This window comes from Hemicordylus capensis, chromosome 2, assembly GCF_027244095.1.
Source record: "Hemicordylus capensis ecotype Gifberg chromosome 2, rHemCap1.1.pri, whole genome shotgun sequence".
Classification (NCBI taxonomy): Eukaryota; Metazoa; Chordata; class Lepidosauria; order Squamata; family Cordylidae; genus Hemicordylus; species Hemicordylus capensis.
In genome coordinates this window covers 131,118,741-131,132,531 of record NC_069658.1, presented here as the reverse complement: position 1 = coordinate 131,132,531, position 13,791 = coordinate 131,118,741, and the positions used below count along the sequence as shown (strand labels likewise).

General features: G+C 46.5%; 2 long non-coding RNA genes across 5 annotated transcripts in view; one reads left to right on the top strand and one right to left on the bottom strand.

Moving 5' to 3' along the window:
• The window catches only part of LOC128343409 (uncharacterized), a 43,641-nt gene extending 35,832 nt beyond the window's left edge, over positions 1 to 7,809 (bottom strand). For 3 of the 4 annotated variants that reach the window (XR_008315512.1, XR_008315516.1, XR_008315515.1), the window contains exon 1: positions 7,239 to 7,311. This is a non-coding gene — a long non-coding RNA (uncharacterized LOC128343409). Of the gene's footprint in view, positions 1 to 7,238; positions 7,312 to 7,694 lie in introns of those variants that run through there. The other variant, XR_008315513.1, reaches the window with a different exon arrangement.
• LOC128343410 (uncharacterized) lies at positions 3,295 to 12,142 on the top strand. The gene is made up of 2 exons (XR_008315517.1): positions 3,295 to 3,670; positions 11,551 to 12,142. It is a non-coding gene; the product is annotated as an uncharacterized LOC128343410 (long non-coding RNA).
• Positions 12,143 to 13,791: the final 1,649 nt, after the last annotated feature.

Genomic DNA, 13,791 nt, shown 5'->3' with positions numbered 1-13,791 from the left:
AAGCAGCTCATGCTGACAGTTGTTGGAAACGTTGTTAGTGGAGCAACTGCCCTAGGCCAGTCTTGGTTGCTCGTGAGAACAGCCTCAGTGAGAGAACAGACAGAAAGGAACAGAGGTCATCCTGGGCTGAGCCAGGAGGTAAATATCAGCAGAGCAAAATGGTAAGCGGGCAAAGAAAGAGCACAGAGAGAAGACAGATAGAAGGGGGCCAAACAATGAAGAGGCTTAGAAACAGAAGTGAGTCATTCGAACGGGATACAGGACGGAAACAGAAGCCAATGAAGGGAGTATAACCTAGAGCACCTTTCTTAGGAGGCAAGCCTACAACACCTGGGGCTATTTAGTTTAGAAAAAAGATGACTGTGGAGCGACATGACAGAGGTCTATAAAATCATGCATGGTGTGGAGAAAGTGGATAGAGAGGAATTCTTCTCCCTCTCACATAACACTAGAACCAGGGGTCATCCCATGAAATTGATTTCTGGGAAATCTAGGACCAACAAATGGAGGTACTTTTTCACACAATGCATAATCCACTTGTGGAATTCTCTGCCACAAGATGTGGTGACAGCCAACAACCTGGATGGCTTTAAGAAGGGTTTGGGTAACTTCACGGAGGAGAGGCCTATCAACAGCTACTAGTCGGAGGGCTGTAGGCCACCTTCAGCCTCAAAGGCAGGATGCCTCTGAGTACCAGTTGTAGGGGAGTAACAGCAAGAGGGAGGGCATGCCCTCAACTCCAGCCTGTGGCTTCCAGCTGCATCTGGTGGGCCACTATGCAAAACAGGATGCTGGACTAGATTGGCCTTGGGCCTGATCCAGCAGGGCTGTTCTTACGTTCTTAAGGAGACACATAAGCAAAATGAGATGCAGGAAAACCCCAAATGAACGGTACTGAGGATGGAGGAAAGAGGTGACACTAAGCAAGAAACAAAGCAGAAAGAAGACAATAGGTCGATATGTTGGTGATGCAATGTGCATATTAATCCAAACTCGCAACAAAAAGACCTTTTATTGTGCAAACAAAGAAAAACTAAACATTGGTAAACATACAAATGTAAGACGTTGTGGTATGACACACCATCCTCAGTTACGTAAAACAAATGAGCACAGATGAAAACCTCGGTTCTCCAGCTGTTAAATTCCCCCTTCTTCCCCCCTCACTCGCTCATTAGCTCTCCGCCAGTCAGGGAACTGTGTGTTATCATGTCTAATGAATTTAACAGCTGGGGAACCAAGGTTTTCATTTGTGCTCATTTGTTTTACTTAACTGAAGATGGTGTGTCACACCTAAATGTCTTAGGTTTACCAACGTTTAGTTTTTCTTTGTTTGTGCAATAATAGGTCTTTTTGTTGAGAGTTTAGAAGACAATAGTCAAGCTTTGCCATCATATTTAGAAAAGTTTTTACTTTTTATTCTAACATAGTTGATCCATATTTTTCTGGAGGCAAGATTGTGAGAACAAACTTCATTCATGCCTACCTTCAATGTCAGATGTACAGACTTGTACCAAAAAAGGACTCCCAGAAGCAGCAAAAAGCAAAATCAATTCTGCTTTCAAAAGACCACCCTCTCTCTTACACACACAATGGGCTGATGTAATACGCAAGCCCTACTTAAAGATACCATTCATCTTGACAGTGACATTTTCTCTATTTAGCAATAACATCCACTTGAATGTAAGGCATTGGTAATTAATATACTGTACTGTATGTCATAAGTGTACCCTTCCAAAGAGTTTAGGGTGGCATACATTACCTGATCTCATTATCCTCACATCAGCCCTCTGAGGTAGGCTAGGCTGAGAGAGAGAGTGATTTGCTCAAGGCTACCTAAGTGAGTTTCCTTCCTGTGCAGGGATTTGAATCTGGGGTTTCCGCCAAACTCAGCATTCTAAACACCCACCCACCCACCCCCGCAATCGGATTCTCAGTCTCACCTCATAACATCCAGTGCTTTGCTCATTCAACAAGCATATATATATATATTAGCATTCAGTCTAGAGATGGCCAAAATACTGTCCTACAACACAAATGTCGGAGCCAGTAATCCATGCCACTGGCTCTCTTCTCTCCCGTGAGAGCAAGCCTGTTGCTCTATGATTCATCCACAGATGGCTGTTTGGACAGGAAGGCCGCTCAGCCTCCCAGCAGAGGAGAGTGAATCCTAGCAGACTCATGAGGATGAGGCCCAAGAAGGAGCGGTTGCTCCAACACCTACACTGTCCTTGGACCCCCATGTTCCAATGAGTAGAACTACCCATTGAGGAGTCTAGATGCTTTAGATTGATTCCAACTTTATGTCTTGTTTCTCTATACCTAATTATTAGGTATTGATTCCAGAAAGACATCTGGCTTCTCTTATTTATTCATCTGTTCACTGTGGGGTGAGATCCAAAGCTGTTATGAGTCTTTCCAGTGACATCAATCACATCTGAAGGAGACTTTGACTAACCTCTACTTGGAGTGGCCCTTGTTCAGACAACAGCATTTCTCTGGAAGAAGTGACCAAAGCCTATATGATTAGAATGGCCACCCAGGGACTCCCCCTGGTGCTCTTCTGACCCACAGCTGCCTCTAAATCCACAATCCAGGCAGCCCCACTTCTCCTGCCTACTCCTTCTACCTTCTCCCACCTGCTGTGCCTGACCTGGAATCCTGTTTGCTGTAGCCTGCAGCTGGGAGAGATACAGACAGGAGAAGCTGCAGACGCCTCTTCTTCTAACCTAGTGATGGCCTTCAGGGTGGGGGTGGGTTTATGTGACTAAAGAGCAGCAAAACATGCATTCCCTGCACAGTCAGAAGCTGTAAGGGAGACAGTGACCAGATGCAAATGCAATTGCAGACTCGACTTCTGTACCATTAATAGTCATAAAGAGAAGGAAAGTTCCTTAAGTTAGGGTTTCTCATCCTTACATGACAAGCTATGCATACCAAAATTCCTTCTTGCACACAACTCTTAAAGGCACAGGAACTCTTTTACACACGGCCAAGTCTCTGTAATAAAGGTTTTGACATTATGAACATGTGACTATGTGAATCTCCTCATCATGGGCAGGAGAGGTATTGTCAGAAAGATAAGAGCAGGGGGGCAGGGCAGAGAAAGAATATGTTTGGGTCTCTGTGACCTTTCACCTGGGAGAAAATCCATCAAATGTTCAGGATGTCTTAATGTAGAGTTACGGGCCATTGTGACATCAGCAGCCAGTTAACCAATCATCCCCCTTGGCTCTCTTCTCTATTTGCATGTTTGAACATTCTGAGCCCACAAGCAGCAGATTTCAATACATTCCTGCCATTTGATGAACATCTTAGTAAAAGTACATAGAGAACAACCCATATTTCAAAATAGCCCAACTCCACTGTTTCAGAGTTTCCTTTAATTCTGAAACATTGGAGCTAGTATATTTTGGCTGCCCTACCTGTGACATCTCCTTCATGTCCCATGTTGGAAATTGTTATGTGACACACTGTGATTATCTATGTGCCATAAGGGCCAGGTTTCCAGAAACATCCAGCTTCACCTTAATGGTTCTCCATTGCATTACTGGTTTCATAGGATTCAAAAATAGCATCACGTAGAGCGTTCTTTACAAACCCCACCTGGGATCCAAATTGAGGATTTTATAAGATCAGCAGTTCCACAAGATTAAGATTTATAGCACCAAAGGTAAGGTGAAGGAGAAGCTTTCCCCATATGCTTGCAGGCTGTTAATGCAGATTTATGAATTGTTTCATACTCGTGCTAAAGTTACATAAAGGCGGCCTGTGGCTGACCTCCCTTGGCAGCTTCCCGGGTCTGCGACACGAGATCTGTTAATTACAAAGGCGTGTTGGGATCCAAACCATTTGACTGATTCTAGACACTCGTTTTCAGCAAGCTGGATATGCAAACACCCTGAAGCTCTCCTCTTTAGAATGTCACCCCTTGAGAGTCGCATAGTTTCACTGGCAGACGTATGGAAGAGGCAGAGTCAGGCACAAGGAATTAACTGTGTACTTCCCCCTTCAATCAATCTCTCTTTATCTCCCTCTCCCTCTCCAGCCAGGACCAATTTCCAAGCCCCTTACTGACTACTAGGGTTGTGTGTTTTTTTTTTCCCCTGTTTTGTTTTTGGCCCGAATTCGAAACACCCCCATTTGTTCTTTGTTCGAAATCAACCAATCCGAAACACCCCAGTTTTGTTCTTTGTTCAAAATTGCAAAATCCAAATCCGAAATGTTTTGGATTTTTAAAAATGACACTAGGGCAAAACTAGTGGGTGGGGGTGGTAGTGTCCAATGGGTGGAAGCTACCGCCAACATTTCAGAAGAATTGGGCAAAGGCTGATTTTTGGTGAATTTTTGAAGTTTAAGGTTTTTCCCATAGGGAATAATGGAGGTTTCAGCAAAAGTGTAGCTTCACGGTGGGGAGAAAGGGTTGGCCCAGAGCAGAGTATGGTGGGTGGTAGTGCCCAGTGGGGGTAAGGAAGCTGCCAGAATTATTTCAAAGGAATTGGGCAGAGGGATGATTTGTAAAGATTTAATGGAGTTTACGCATCTTTAAAGTTCTTCCCTATAGGGAATGATGGAGGTTTCAGCAGCCCCATAACTGCACTTGAGGGGCACAGGGGTGGCCCCGAGCGAGTGATGGTGTAGAGCATAGAGGGTGCAACCACCCCCATGGGTTGCTAACCCATGGGGTACTGGGTTCTGTTGTTTCTGAGATGTTTTGAGTGTAGATTATCTGGTAGCATATGAGAGTGGATTCATGGTTTGTCATTGAAAATCTCATATGCTACCAGAGAATCTACACTCAGAACACCTCAGAAACAACAGAACCCAGCACCCCATGCAGAGGCGTAACTATAGGGGGGGCAGGGGGGGCACGTGCCCCGGGCGCCATCTTTTTTGGTCACATGGGGGGCGCCGCCATGACAAAAAAAATTTTTTTTAATTTTTTTTTAAATTTTTGTTAATACAAATGTTTCCTGCTCAGTGCAGCAGCGCTGCAGCAGTCAAGGGAGCGCATCGGCACCCCCTCCCCCACGAGCGGTCCCTTCCGCACTGCCCGCGCCCGCCCCCCATTGCTTTGCTGGCGCCTGGCGGCCAGTCAGTGGCCTGGCTTGGCGGCGGCGGCGGGCGCTTGTGAAGAAAAACCTAAATATAATGTAGTATGTTGGGGGCGTGGGGGGGGGCGCCATTTCAATGCTTGCCCTGGGCGCCGTTTTCCCTAGTTACGCCTCTGACCCCATGGGTTGGCAACCCATGGGGGGAGGGTGGCATCTTATGTGCACTACACCACCACTCGCTCCAGGCCACCCCAGTACCCCCCAGGTGGAGTTATGGGTCTGTTGAAGCCTCCATTATTCCAGGGGGGGGGGCTTAAAGACCTGTAAACTCCAACAATTCCTAAGAAATCAGCCCTTTGCCCTATTCCTTTGGAATCTGGGTTGTGGCAGGCACCCCTTGGGGTACTGCTACCCAACCCACTGTTTTGCCCCTCAGGCCCCCTTTCTGCCCCAAATCTGCCCCAAAGACATGTAAAATTCAGAAATTCTTTAAAAATCAGCCCTTTCCCCAATTCCTTTGCAATCTGGGTGGCAGCAGGCACCCATTGGGGTGCTACCACCTGACCCACTCTTCTGCCCCCAAAGCCCCCTTTCTGCCCCAAATCCACCCCAAATAACATCAACATCACACATCAACAGCAGAGCTTTGCAAAGAACCAGGCAGATTTCCAAAGGTCATGCACATCCACACCCCTCCCTGCCCGGAATGCAATTGATCTACACACAACAATGTGAAACAACAACAATGAAATGCACACTGCCCCACTAGCCAATAAAGGTAAATGCACACTGCCCCACTGGCCAATGAGGGTAAATTTTAACCCTTAAATTTCCTTTAAAGGAATAAGGAGGCAATTGCCAGCAGATCAGTCCAGGCTTTCACTGGCCAATCTGGAGACTGGAAGGGCCAGAAATTCAAACAGATGTCAAAACTCAAAATGGAGACTGAAGGAGAAACACTTTTCGCGATTTCAAAATGGAGTTCCAAAACAGCCGAAACAACAAAACATTTTGTATCCGAAACAGGGATGTTTTGTTTTGGCTACAAAATGTTCTGTTTTGAGCATTGGGTGTTTTGTTTCAGTTACAAAACAGCCAAAATGGCCTGTTTGGGGCACAAAACGTTTTCTATCCGAAACGAAACACACATCCCTACTGACCACCTGGCCAAAATAACAAAACATAATGGGTGCCCACTACCTAGGATTTCTGCAGGGTCTAAAAGGAGAAGAAACAGTAATACTTCGCGTTTATACTACACTTTGGAGTGTTCCGTTATATATAACTAGTTGACCGGGCGCATAGCATCTGCGCCCCTAGTTCTCCCTGGCTACCCCCCTTCAGCCCCTTCTCCCTAAGCAGGGGCGTAGCAAGGTTGGAGTGGGCCCAGAGACAAGATTTTAAAATGGGGCCCCCCCACTCAAAGTCCAGGGCCTCTGCACACCCCAGGCCCCCAAGGATTTAAGTCTGATATTCCAAAATAAGTATGCTGCCTGGAAATACATTTCACTGAATACACACACGCACACGTCACAATATATAGTGATATACATTGAGTACTATACATTTGTTTTACTTTTAATGCCTAGAACACACTAGAAAGATGAATGATTAAAATGGGCCCCTCGCTGCAGATTAGCCAAGGAGACTTTCAACCATGCAGGGTGAGCCTATGTTTGTTTTCTCAGAATTCTGAACAAATTCAGTCAAGTTTGATTCCAGGAGGTTTTTCACAGGAGGCTTTTAAAGCCCTTTAACACACATCTCCTCTGGAAGGGAGGTGCTGCATTCACATGTTGGCCAGATTTACCCTGAAGTCCCTGCAAGTTATTGGGGAGCAGTTCACACACAAGAAAAATAAAATAAAAGCAGAAGGCATGCTTCACAGTTCTCACTCAGACCTTCTGGGTTGCAAAACAACTTGAACATAAGTGCATTTATAAATGAATGAATAAAATAAATATAATACTGTTTCTTCCAGAAGTTTTTGTAATTTTCTGCCATGAAACAAGCCACTTATAGGACTTTTTAGATAGTTTTTTTTAAGCCAGCAAATTTTCCAAGCTGTTTAAAAATAAATATTCAGAGACTTCTCAGTCCCCCCCCCCCATATCAAAGCCCTATGGCAAGCAGATCCCTATATATCTGGGCGGGGAAGGTAACCACAAAAAGGAGTTCACACTCTACCTGGCAGCAGGGGGTCTTCTGCTGCAGAGAACAGTGGAGGCCTCTCTGGCTGCCTCCTCCTTCCTGGCTGGCTTGGGCCCTACTGGAGTTCAGGCTTCACAGAGGCCTACACCAGACCTCCGTGGAAGCCCCGCCCACCCGCCGATCAGCTGAGAGGCGGGAGAAAAGGAGCTCTTTGCAGCTTGTCTGCTGCCTCGATTGCCGGCCAGGAGAACAAGCTGGAGAGACGGCGAACAGGGCAAGTGGCTGAGGAGCCTTGGGGCTGGGCAGGGGGCAATGGGGAGTCACGTGAGGTGCCTCTGGGGGGCCCCTCCAGGCAGTGGGGCCCCCAGACAACTGTCTCCCCTTGCCCGATCCTTGTTACGCGCCTGTCCCTAAGTCTTCCCCCAGGTGTCTCTAACCACTGCCCACCCTCTCGCTTCTCTCCCCCACCTCTCCCCGCTTGTGGTTTCTGACCGGCTTGATGGCCCGTTTGCTCCTGCTGCCGCTTCCTCACACTGGCGGCGCGCAGTGCCCACCACGGCTGGTCCCACCGCCGTCCGCCCACCCGTTCGCCATTTCCCTGGGCAGCAGCTCAACAGTCCCATGAATCCTGCCGCGCGTGAGCTCCACCGCCCAGCCAATCCAGCGCCTCGGCTTCCCAGCCAATCTGCTGGGTTGCCGGGACGCATCCCCACAGAGGCACGTCTACGGGGATTAATAATATAGAAGATGGGTTGCATCCCCAGTCAGACTTGCACAGCAGCACAAATGCGAAGGATCTTGCCTGCCTCATCCTCCCCGCTGCAGCCTTTCAACTCCTCTCGGGACCTGCTACCTCAGGAACAATGCGGTGTGCTGGAGGCTGCAGGGAGGTGGGGGCATCCCTGGAAACCCCCCCGCACCACATTCCATACCGTTCATGAATGTCCCACAAGCTTTAGGAGAGGCTTTGGGGGGACCTTGAAAGGCTGCCGTGGGGCGGGGGAGGGAGGAGGAAGATCTAGAGTGTTCACATTGCTGCAGAGATGTAAGGAAGGTCAGGACTGCTGACATATATTGTTATCATATCAGGGCTGAGGCAAGATTTGAAATGGGGATTCCCAAGCTCACATTTTTTTACCCCAAATACTTCACCTGCTCTCTACACTTACGTATGACGTATACTCAAAGTACACACATTCCCTGTCAAATTTGAAGAGTGCACATACATAGACTAAGGGAAAGATATATTTAAATATGTACTCCAAACATGTATTTTCCTAGATATCACTTTTGAGGCTTTTAAAAAGAGGCAAATGACACATAATTCTGCACAGTGGCTGACATACTATGCAATGTTGCGTGCATATTGCAACATAACCTTTGACCAGTAGCACATGGGCACTTTCACTACATGCAAACATGTTTCAAATGCAGTTGCACAATTGATAGCCATTATTTCTGATGGCCTTCAATTGCACAATTGTGTGTTTGTGCAATTCTTGCATTGAGTGCAGCAGTGCTCTTGCACAACTGCACAAACTTTATGTTGCAACATGCATGTGCAAATGGAAATACGGTGTCATAATGTATCTGCAATGGCCCATCCATACATGCATACCATAACTTGGATATTGCAGTCATCAAGCGCAGAACCTAAATGTGTGGAATGGTCACAATATACATTAATCTAACCAAAAGTTAGTTGCAGTTCAGATGACCATCCTCCTCTATACTTGAGGAGGACAGGGCAACAGATGATGTGCTGATATTGGGCTAAGCACATTCTTGCTGTGACCCAGTCTGCTTGCATGCAGAAGATAATGTTCATCTGAAGAGGCTCAAAGAAAGTCAAGTTGCTTACCTGTAACAGTAGTTCTTCTAGTGGCCCATTCTCCATTCATGCTCCAGGTGTCTGCACATGTGCAGAAAGAATCTCGTAACCTTCCAGAGTGAAAGATTTACACAAGCCCCGCCCCCTATTCCTTCTGTGTTGCTTCCCACCTCTTTACTTCAGTCTCTGACCACCGCAACACTCCTATAAAGGTGACTGCTGCAGTGGGAAGGAGGGTGGGTCGTGTGACTGGACAATGGGCCTCAGGAAGAACTACTTACAGGTAGGCAACCTGACTTTCTTCATAGTGGTCATTGTCATGCACATCCTAGGTGGTTAGCAAGTTACTCACGTGGCTGGTGGGTGCAGCAGAACCTGGGAAGAAGAGATCCTCAGTGAAGAACAGATTGGAGAACAACAGAATCAAACTGGGAGTCACCTCTAGACCTGGTATCCAGCTTTAATGGTTGAGTTTGCTGCCTATGAAAGGAGTTGTCGGGTTGGCAGTGGCTCCGCTTATAGTCTTGTTAATGAAAGGGCTGATAAGTTGACCTTGCCTGACCTTGTGACCAAGAATGCTGCTTCCAGGTTGCTGCTTCTGCTCATAATAGTCAGGAAACAGAGCTCTCCAATAATGCTCCCCCCGCCACCCTCCCATATGGCGAAGATGTATAATAGCCTGGGGAGCGCCCCCTACGACGGAGTCTGCACTCAGAGAGGGTTGGCCCGTAGGCTGACCGGTTCAGAGCCCCCCTCCTGACTCACTCCCTCGGTCAGGGTCAGGGTCAGGGTGGGACACAGGCACTCTGCCCTCCCTCGATGGTGAATGGGATGGTGCCTGAGGGACAAGGTAGCCACAGAGACAGTCTGCTTAGGGCTGCGAGCATTTCTCAGACTTTTCCTTTTTCTTTGGGGGGGCTCCCCTGTACTTGCCATGGCCACTGCCATTGTTACAGAGTGGGGCAAGGGTGGCTAAGACGCGGGTCGAGCAGGCCCCTTAGCAGAGTGTGCCACTGGAGTGACAGGTGGGACAGGCACCTCAAGGTGAGTTTCCTCAGGCATGCTGGAGCTCATATTACAGTGGGCAGGAGTAAAAAGGGGTGGCACAGCAGGTGCAGAATTGCCTTCCTCCGAGTCAGAAGTGCCAGCTGCTGCCAGGATCAGTGTTTCTGTGGCAAGCAGGGCCTTCTTCCACAAAAGGGCATGTAGCCAGGAGGCGAGGTTGCTATGGGACTGTTTAGGAAAGGCTGCGCAACTCATGCAGAGGTCCATGCAGTGGGCTTCACCCAGGCACAGAAGGCACTACCAGTGGCTGTCTGAAATGGGCAATTGGGCAGTGCAAGAAGTACACTGTTTAAAAGTGGCAGTGAAGGCCAAAAGCCAAGGGCTAGGTGAAGTGCGGGTGGGGATCCGAGGTAAAAGCAAAACACAAAACCCACCGACAGAATAATGACAGAAGGAGAGAGGGGCTGTTTAAACACAACCCAAACAGAGAGGAAATGGAGTCAACAAACCTAAAAGGCTCCCCTCCCCTTGTTTTCAGATCAGTCATGGGCAAGGTGAGGAAGGAAGGTTCTCTGAAATGTTTGTAGCAGCGGTCAAAAAGAGACTGAAGTAAAGCAGTGGGAAGCAACACAGAAGGCGTAGGGGCGGCGCCTGTGTCAATCTTTAGCTCTGGAAGGTTCTGCTCATGGCCCCACCACTAACAGAGATCCGGTTGGTGGTGACTAGAGACAGGGCCTTTTTGGTTGTGGCCCCTCGGCTTTGGAATGCCCTCCCTGAAAAGCTTCGCCATGCTCCCTCCCTCAGTGTTTTTTAAATCTTAAAATACATCTTTTTAAGGAGGCTTTTTAATGCTCCATTTTTGGTTATATTTGGTAGGTTCCTTAGCTTTTTATAATTTTCAGTTTTTAGCTTTTAAAATAACTTTTAATTTGAACCTAATAATGATTGTGGTTTTTAATCTGACTTTTAACTTGTTTGTTTAATTTGTTTAATTTTATTATTTTTATTGTATCTTCTATCTATTTTATTGTTGTTAGCAGTAGTGCACTGGAGGGGTGGGGTATAAATATTTTAAATAAATAATCCTGAGATTCATTCTGCATGTGCACAGAACCTGAGTGTGAATAACAACGGCTACTACAAAGAAATCAAGTTTAATGTATATATATATGTGTAAACCAGGAGTTAAATTCCAGCCTTCTCCAGTATCACCAGTCCTAGTTATGTTCTCTAATACACACACACACACACACACACACACACAACCAGATGTGCATACTGAACTTCTGTAATTTTTTCAAGGACATCAGTCACAGTTGTGGTTAACAGAAAACAAATTAAGAGCTGCTCCCTGGCAGGAGAAATACAGCAGCACCTCAGGGTGGGGTGACCTCATATAGAGACAAAATGATTTCCAAGAAAAAGCAATAATTTATAGTTTTGTTTTATGTAAAAGAAACATTCCACACAGCTTATTCACTATTATTATTTCATTCTTTTTTATGTTTCCAGAAGATTCTAAATGGAGTTTTCCAGTTTAAAGAGGACCAAAGTTCAAAAGATCTCCATCAAAAGTAGACAAGCAACAATCCTTCTGTGGTCTAACAGACCACACACAAGCTTTTCTATTGCCTGCAGTTGGACTGCTTCCTAAGGCAGCAGAAGGCCAAAGAGCAATCACAATATCGACCATAACATTAAAACTCTTTGTTCTTAGTATCACTTTTAAACTTTTAACCTCCTGACCCACCACACCTCTATGTGGCATCTATACGTTGCCAAGTGAAATAGACTGAAGGCCTGTCACCTCTTCTATTCTGAGTGAGAGAAATGGTTGGTCTGAGGAAAGATGCTTAGAAGGCAGGTGGACAATGAAGCTGATATGCTGGAGTCCACAGGTAGATTTCACCTCTTGGTTTTAACAGAGACTTGGGGTGGTCAAGACACTTTGGCATATGGGTTCTGTTTATTTGTATACAGCTCTGTTGGTTTTCCTCCAGAACTGTGTGGGTGGAGTTTGCTCAGGATTCTATTCTGTCCTGATCTTTTGAATGTCTACAGAGTTCCGGTTGTTCTTGTTCAATAAAGATGCCTGTTGCTGCAAGATGGCGATCTGATGATTTCTGCCCCAAGAGCCTAGTGAGGAGATGAGGTGATTCACAAAGTGAATACACCAAGGGACCCACAGCTATAGGAAGACATCATACTCACCACAAACAGTAGTACCCATGCTTCCCTGAGGTGTCCCACTGATTGAGCACCAGCTTGTGTGGGTAGATTATGCCCGGGCTTGTGAGTCTGCTATTGGTTCCTAATTTGACTTTGTTCTGCTAAGCTTTTGATTTTTCCCCCTGTTGAATAGGCTACTTTTGTGTTTGGGAACATACGAGCAGCCCTGCTAGGCCACAAGTCCATCTAGCCCAGCACTCTGTTCCCCACAGTGGCCTACCAGATGCCTCTGGGAAGCCCCAAAGCAGGAAATGAAGGCTTGTCCCATCTCCTGTTGTTGCTCCTCTGCGAGTCGGTATTCAGAAACATCCTGGCCCACAACATCCCCTCTTCAATGTGTCCCTCCATTAAAACTAGTTGCTAACCATGCATGCCTTAAATGTCTACATTCAGTCCTTGTTCTGTTAACTTTTAACGCAGTTCGTAAAACAGATACTTCCTGCTGAGCAGTTAGAATTGCAAGTTGACCCAGGGAGAAAACATTTAGCCATTTTAAAAAGCTTTCTGTTACCATAGATTTGGCCAGGCTACCAGCATTTGTTTAGGAGCATTGGAGGACAAGGCAGCATTGTGTTTGCTTAGTGCTCATGGTTAAAGGGTGCAGCCCACACATGTACACAGCGAGTGCTGGATTGGCATGCTCAGCCTCAGTGCACCATTTTGCAGATATGAATGGCGCATATGTGTATGGTTCCTGCCTAATGTGGGATCTTCAGGTGTGATCTGCCCACCCCCCATGCTTTTGTTATTTAAATGTTATCAGAGCAGGATGTAATCCAGCCACAGGAGAGCAACTCCCATGACACCCTAGTAACAAATGAATTAGTCCCCAGTGAACAGAAGAAGACAGGCATCATGGCCATAGGAGAGTCAGGAGTCAGAACTGGGGAGGGGCAACCCAGGAGCCAGGACCAGGAAAAAGCCAGGAGTCAGAAGCAAGGACTGAAGGCAAAACCAAGGAGAAGTCAAGCCAGGGGTCACAGAAAGAACCAAACAGACCATGTTGCTCATTAGCTCAGATAGGAAGCATTTTGTACTTCTTCCTCTTCAGAGGGATCAAACTGTCAGCCTGGGTAAGGCCATTCCAGAGCCTTTTACTCCCGTGATAGTCCCAGGCTGCAGTTCTGCCAGTTCACCACAGAAGGCAGTCACAACACCTCAGACTCTCAGCTACCCCATCAGTTTCTGACACGAGAAGAAACTAGCGAAATTGGACCACAGACAAAGTTAATTAACAGCATCAGCTCAATATTTAGATCAGTCACAAGGATCAGTTGCCCTACTACATTGGGAATGTATGAATCAGCCTTCAGCTTCCTCTCCTAAAACCCCGTTACTTTCCCTGCTTAGAAATTATTCTTTGGCAGAACAGAGAAAAATTTACTATGTCATTCAATGAAAATGTGTTCTCCAATTTTACTAGCTCACAGTCAGGAAGCCTAGGCAAATTAAAACAACACACATTCTCAGAATACCATCATGTCACATACTAAATTATAACTTTGAAGGATTTTTTAAAACCAT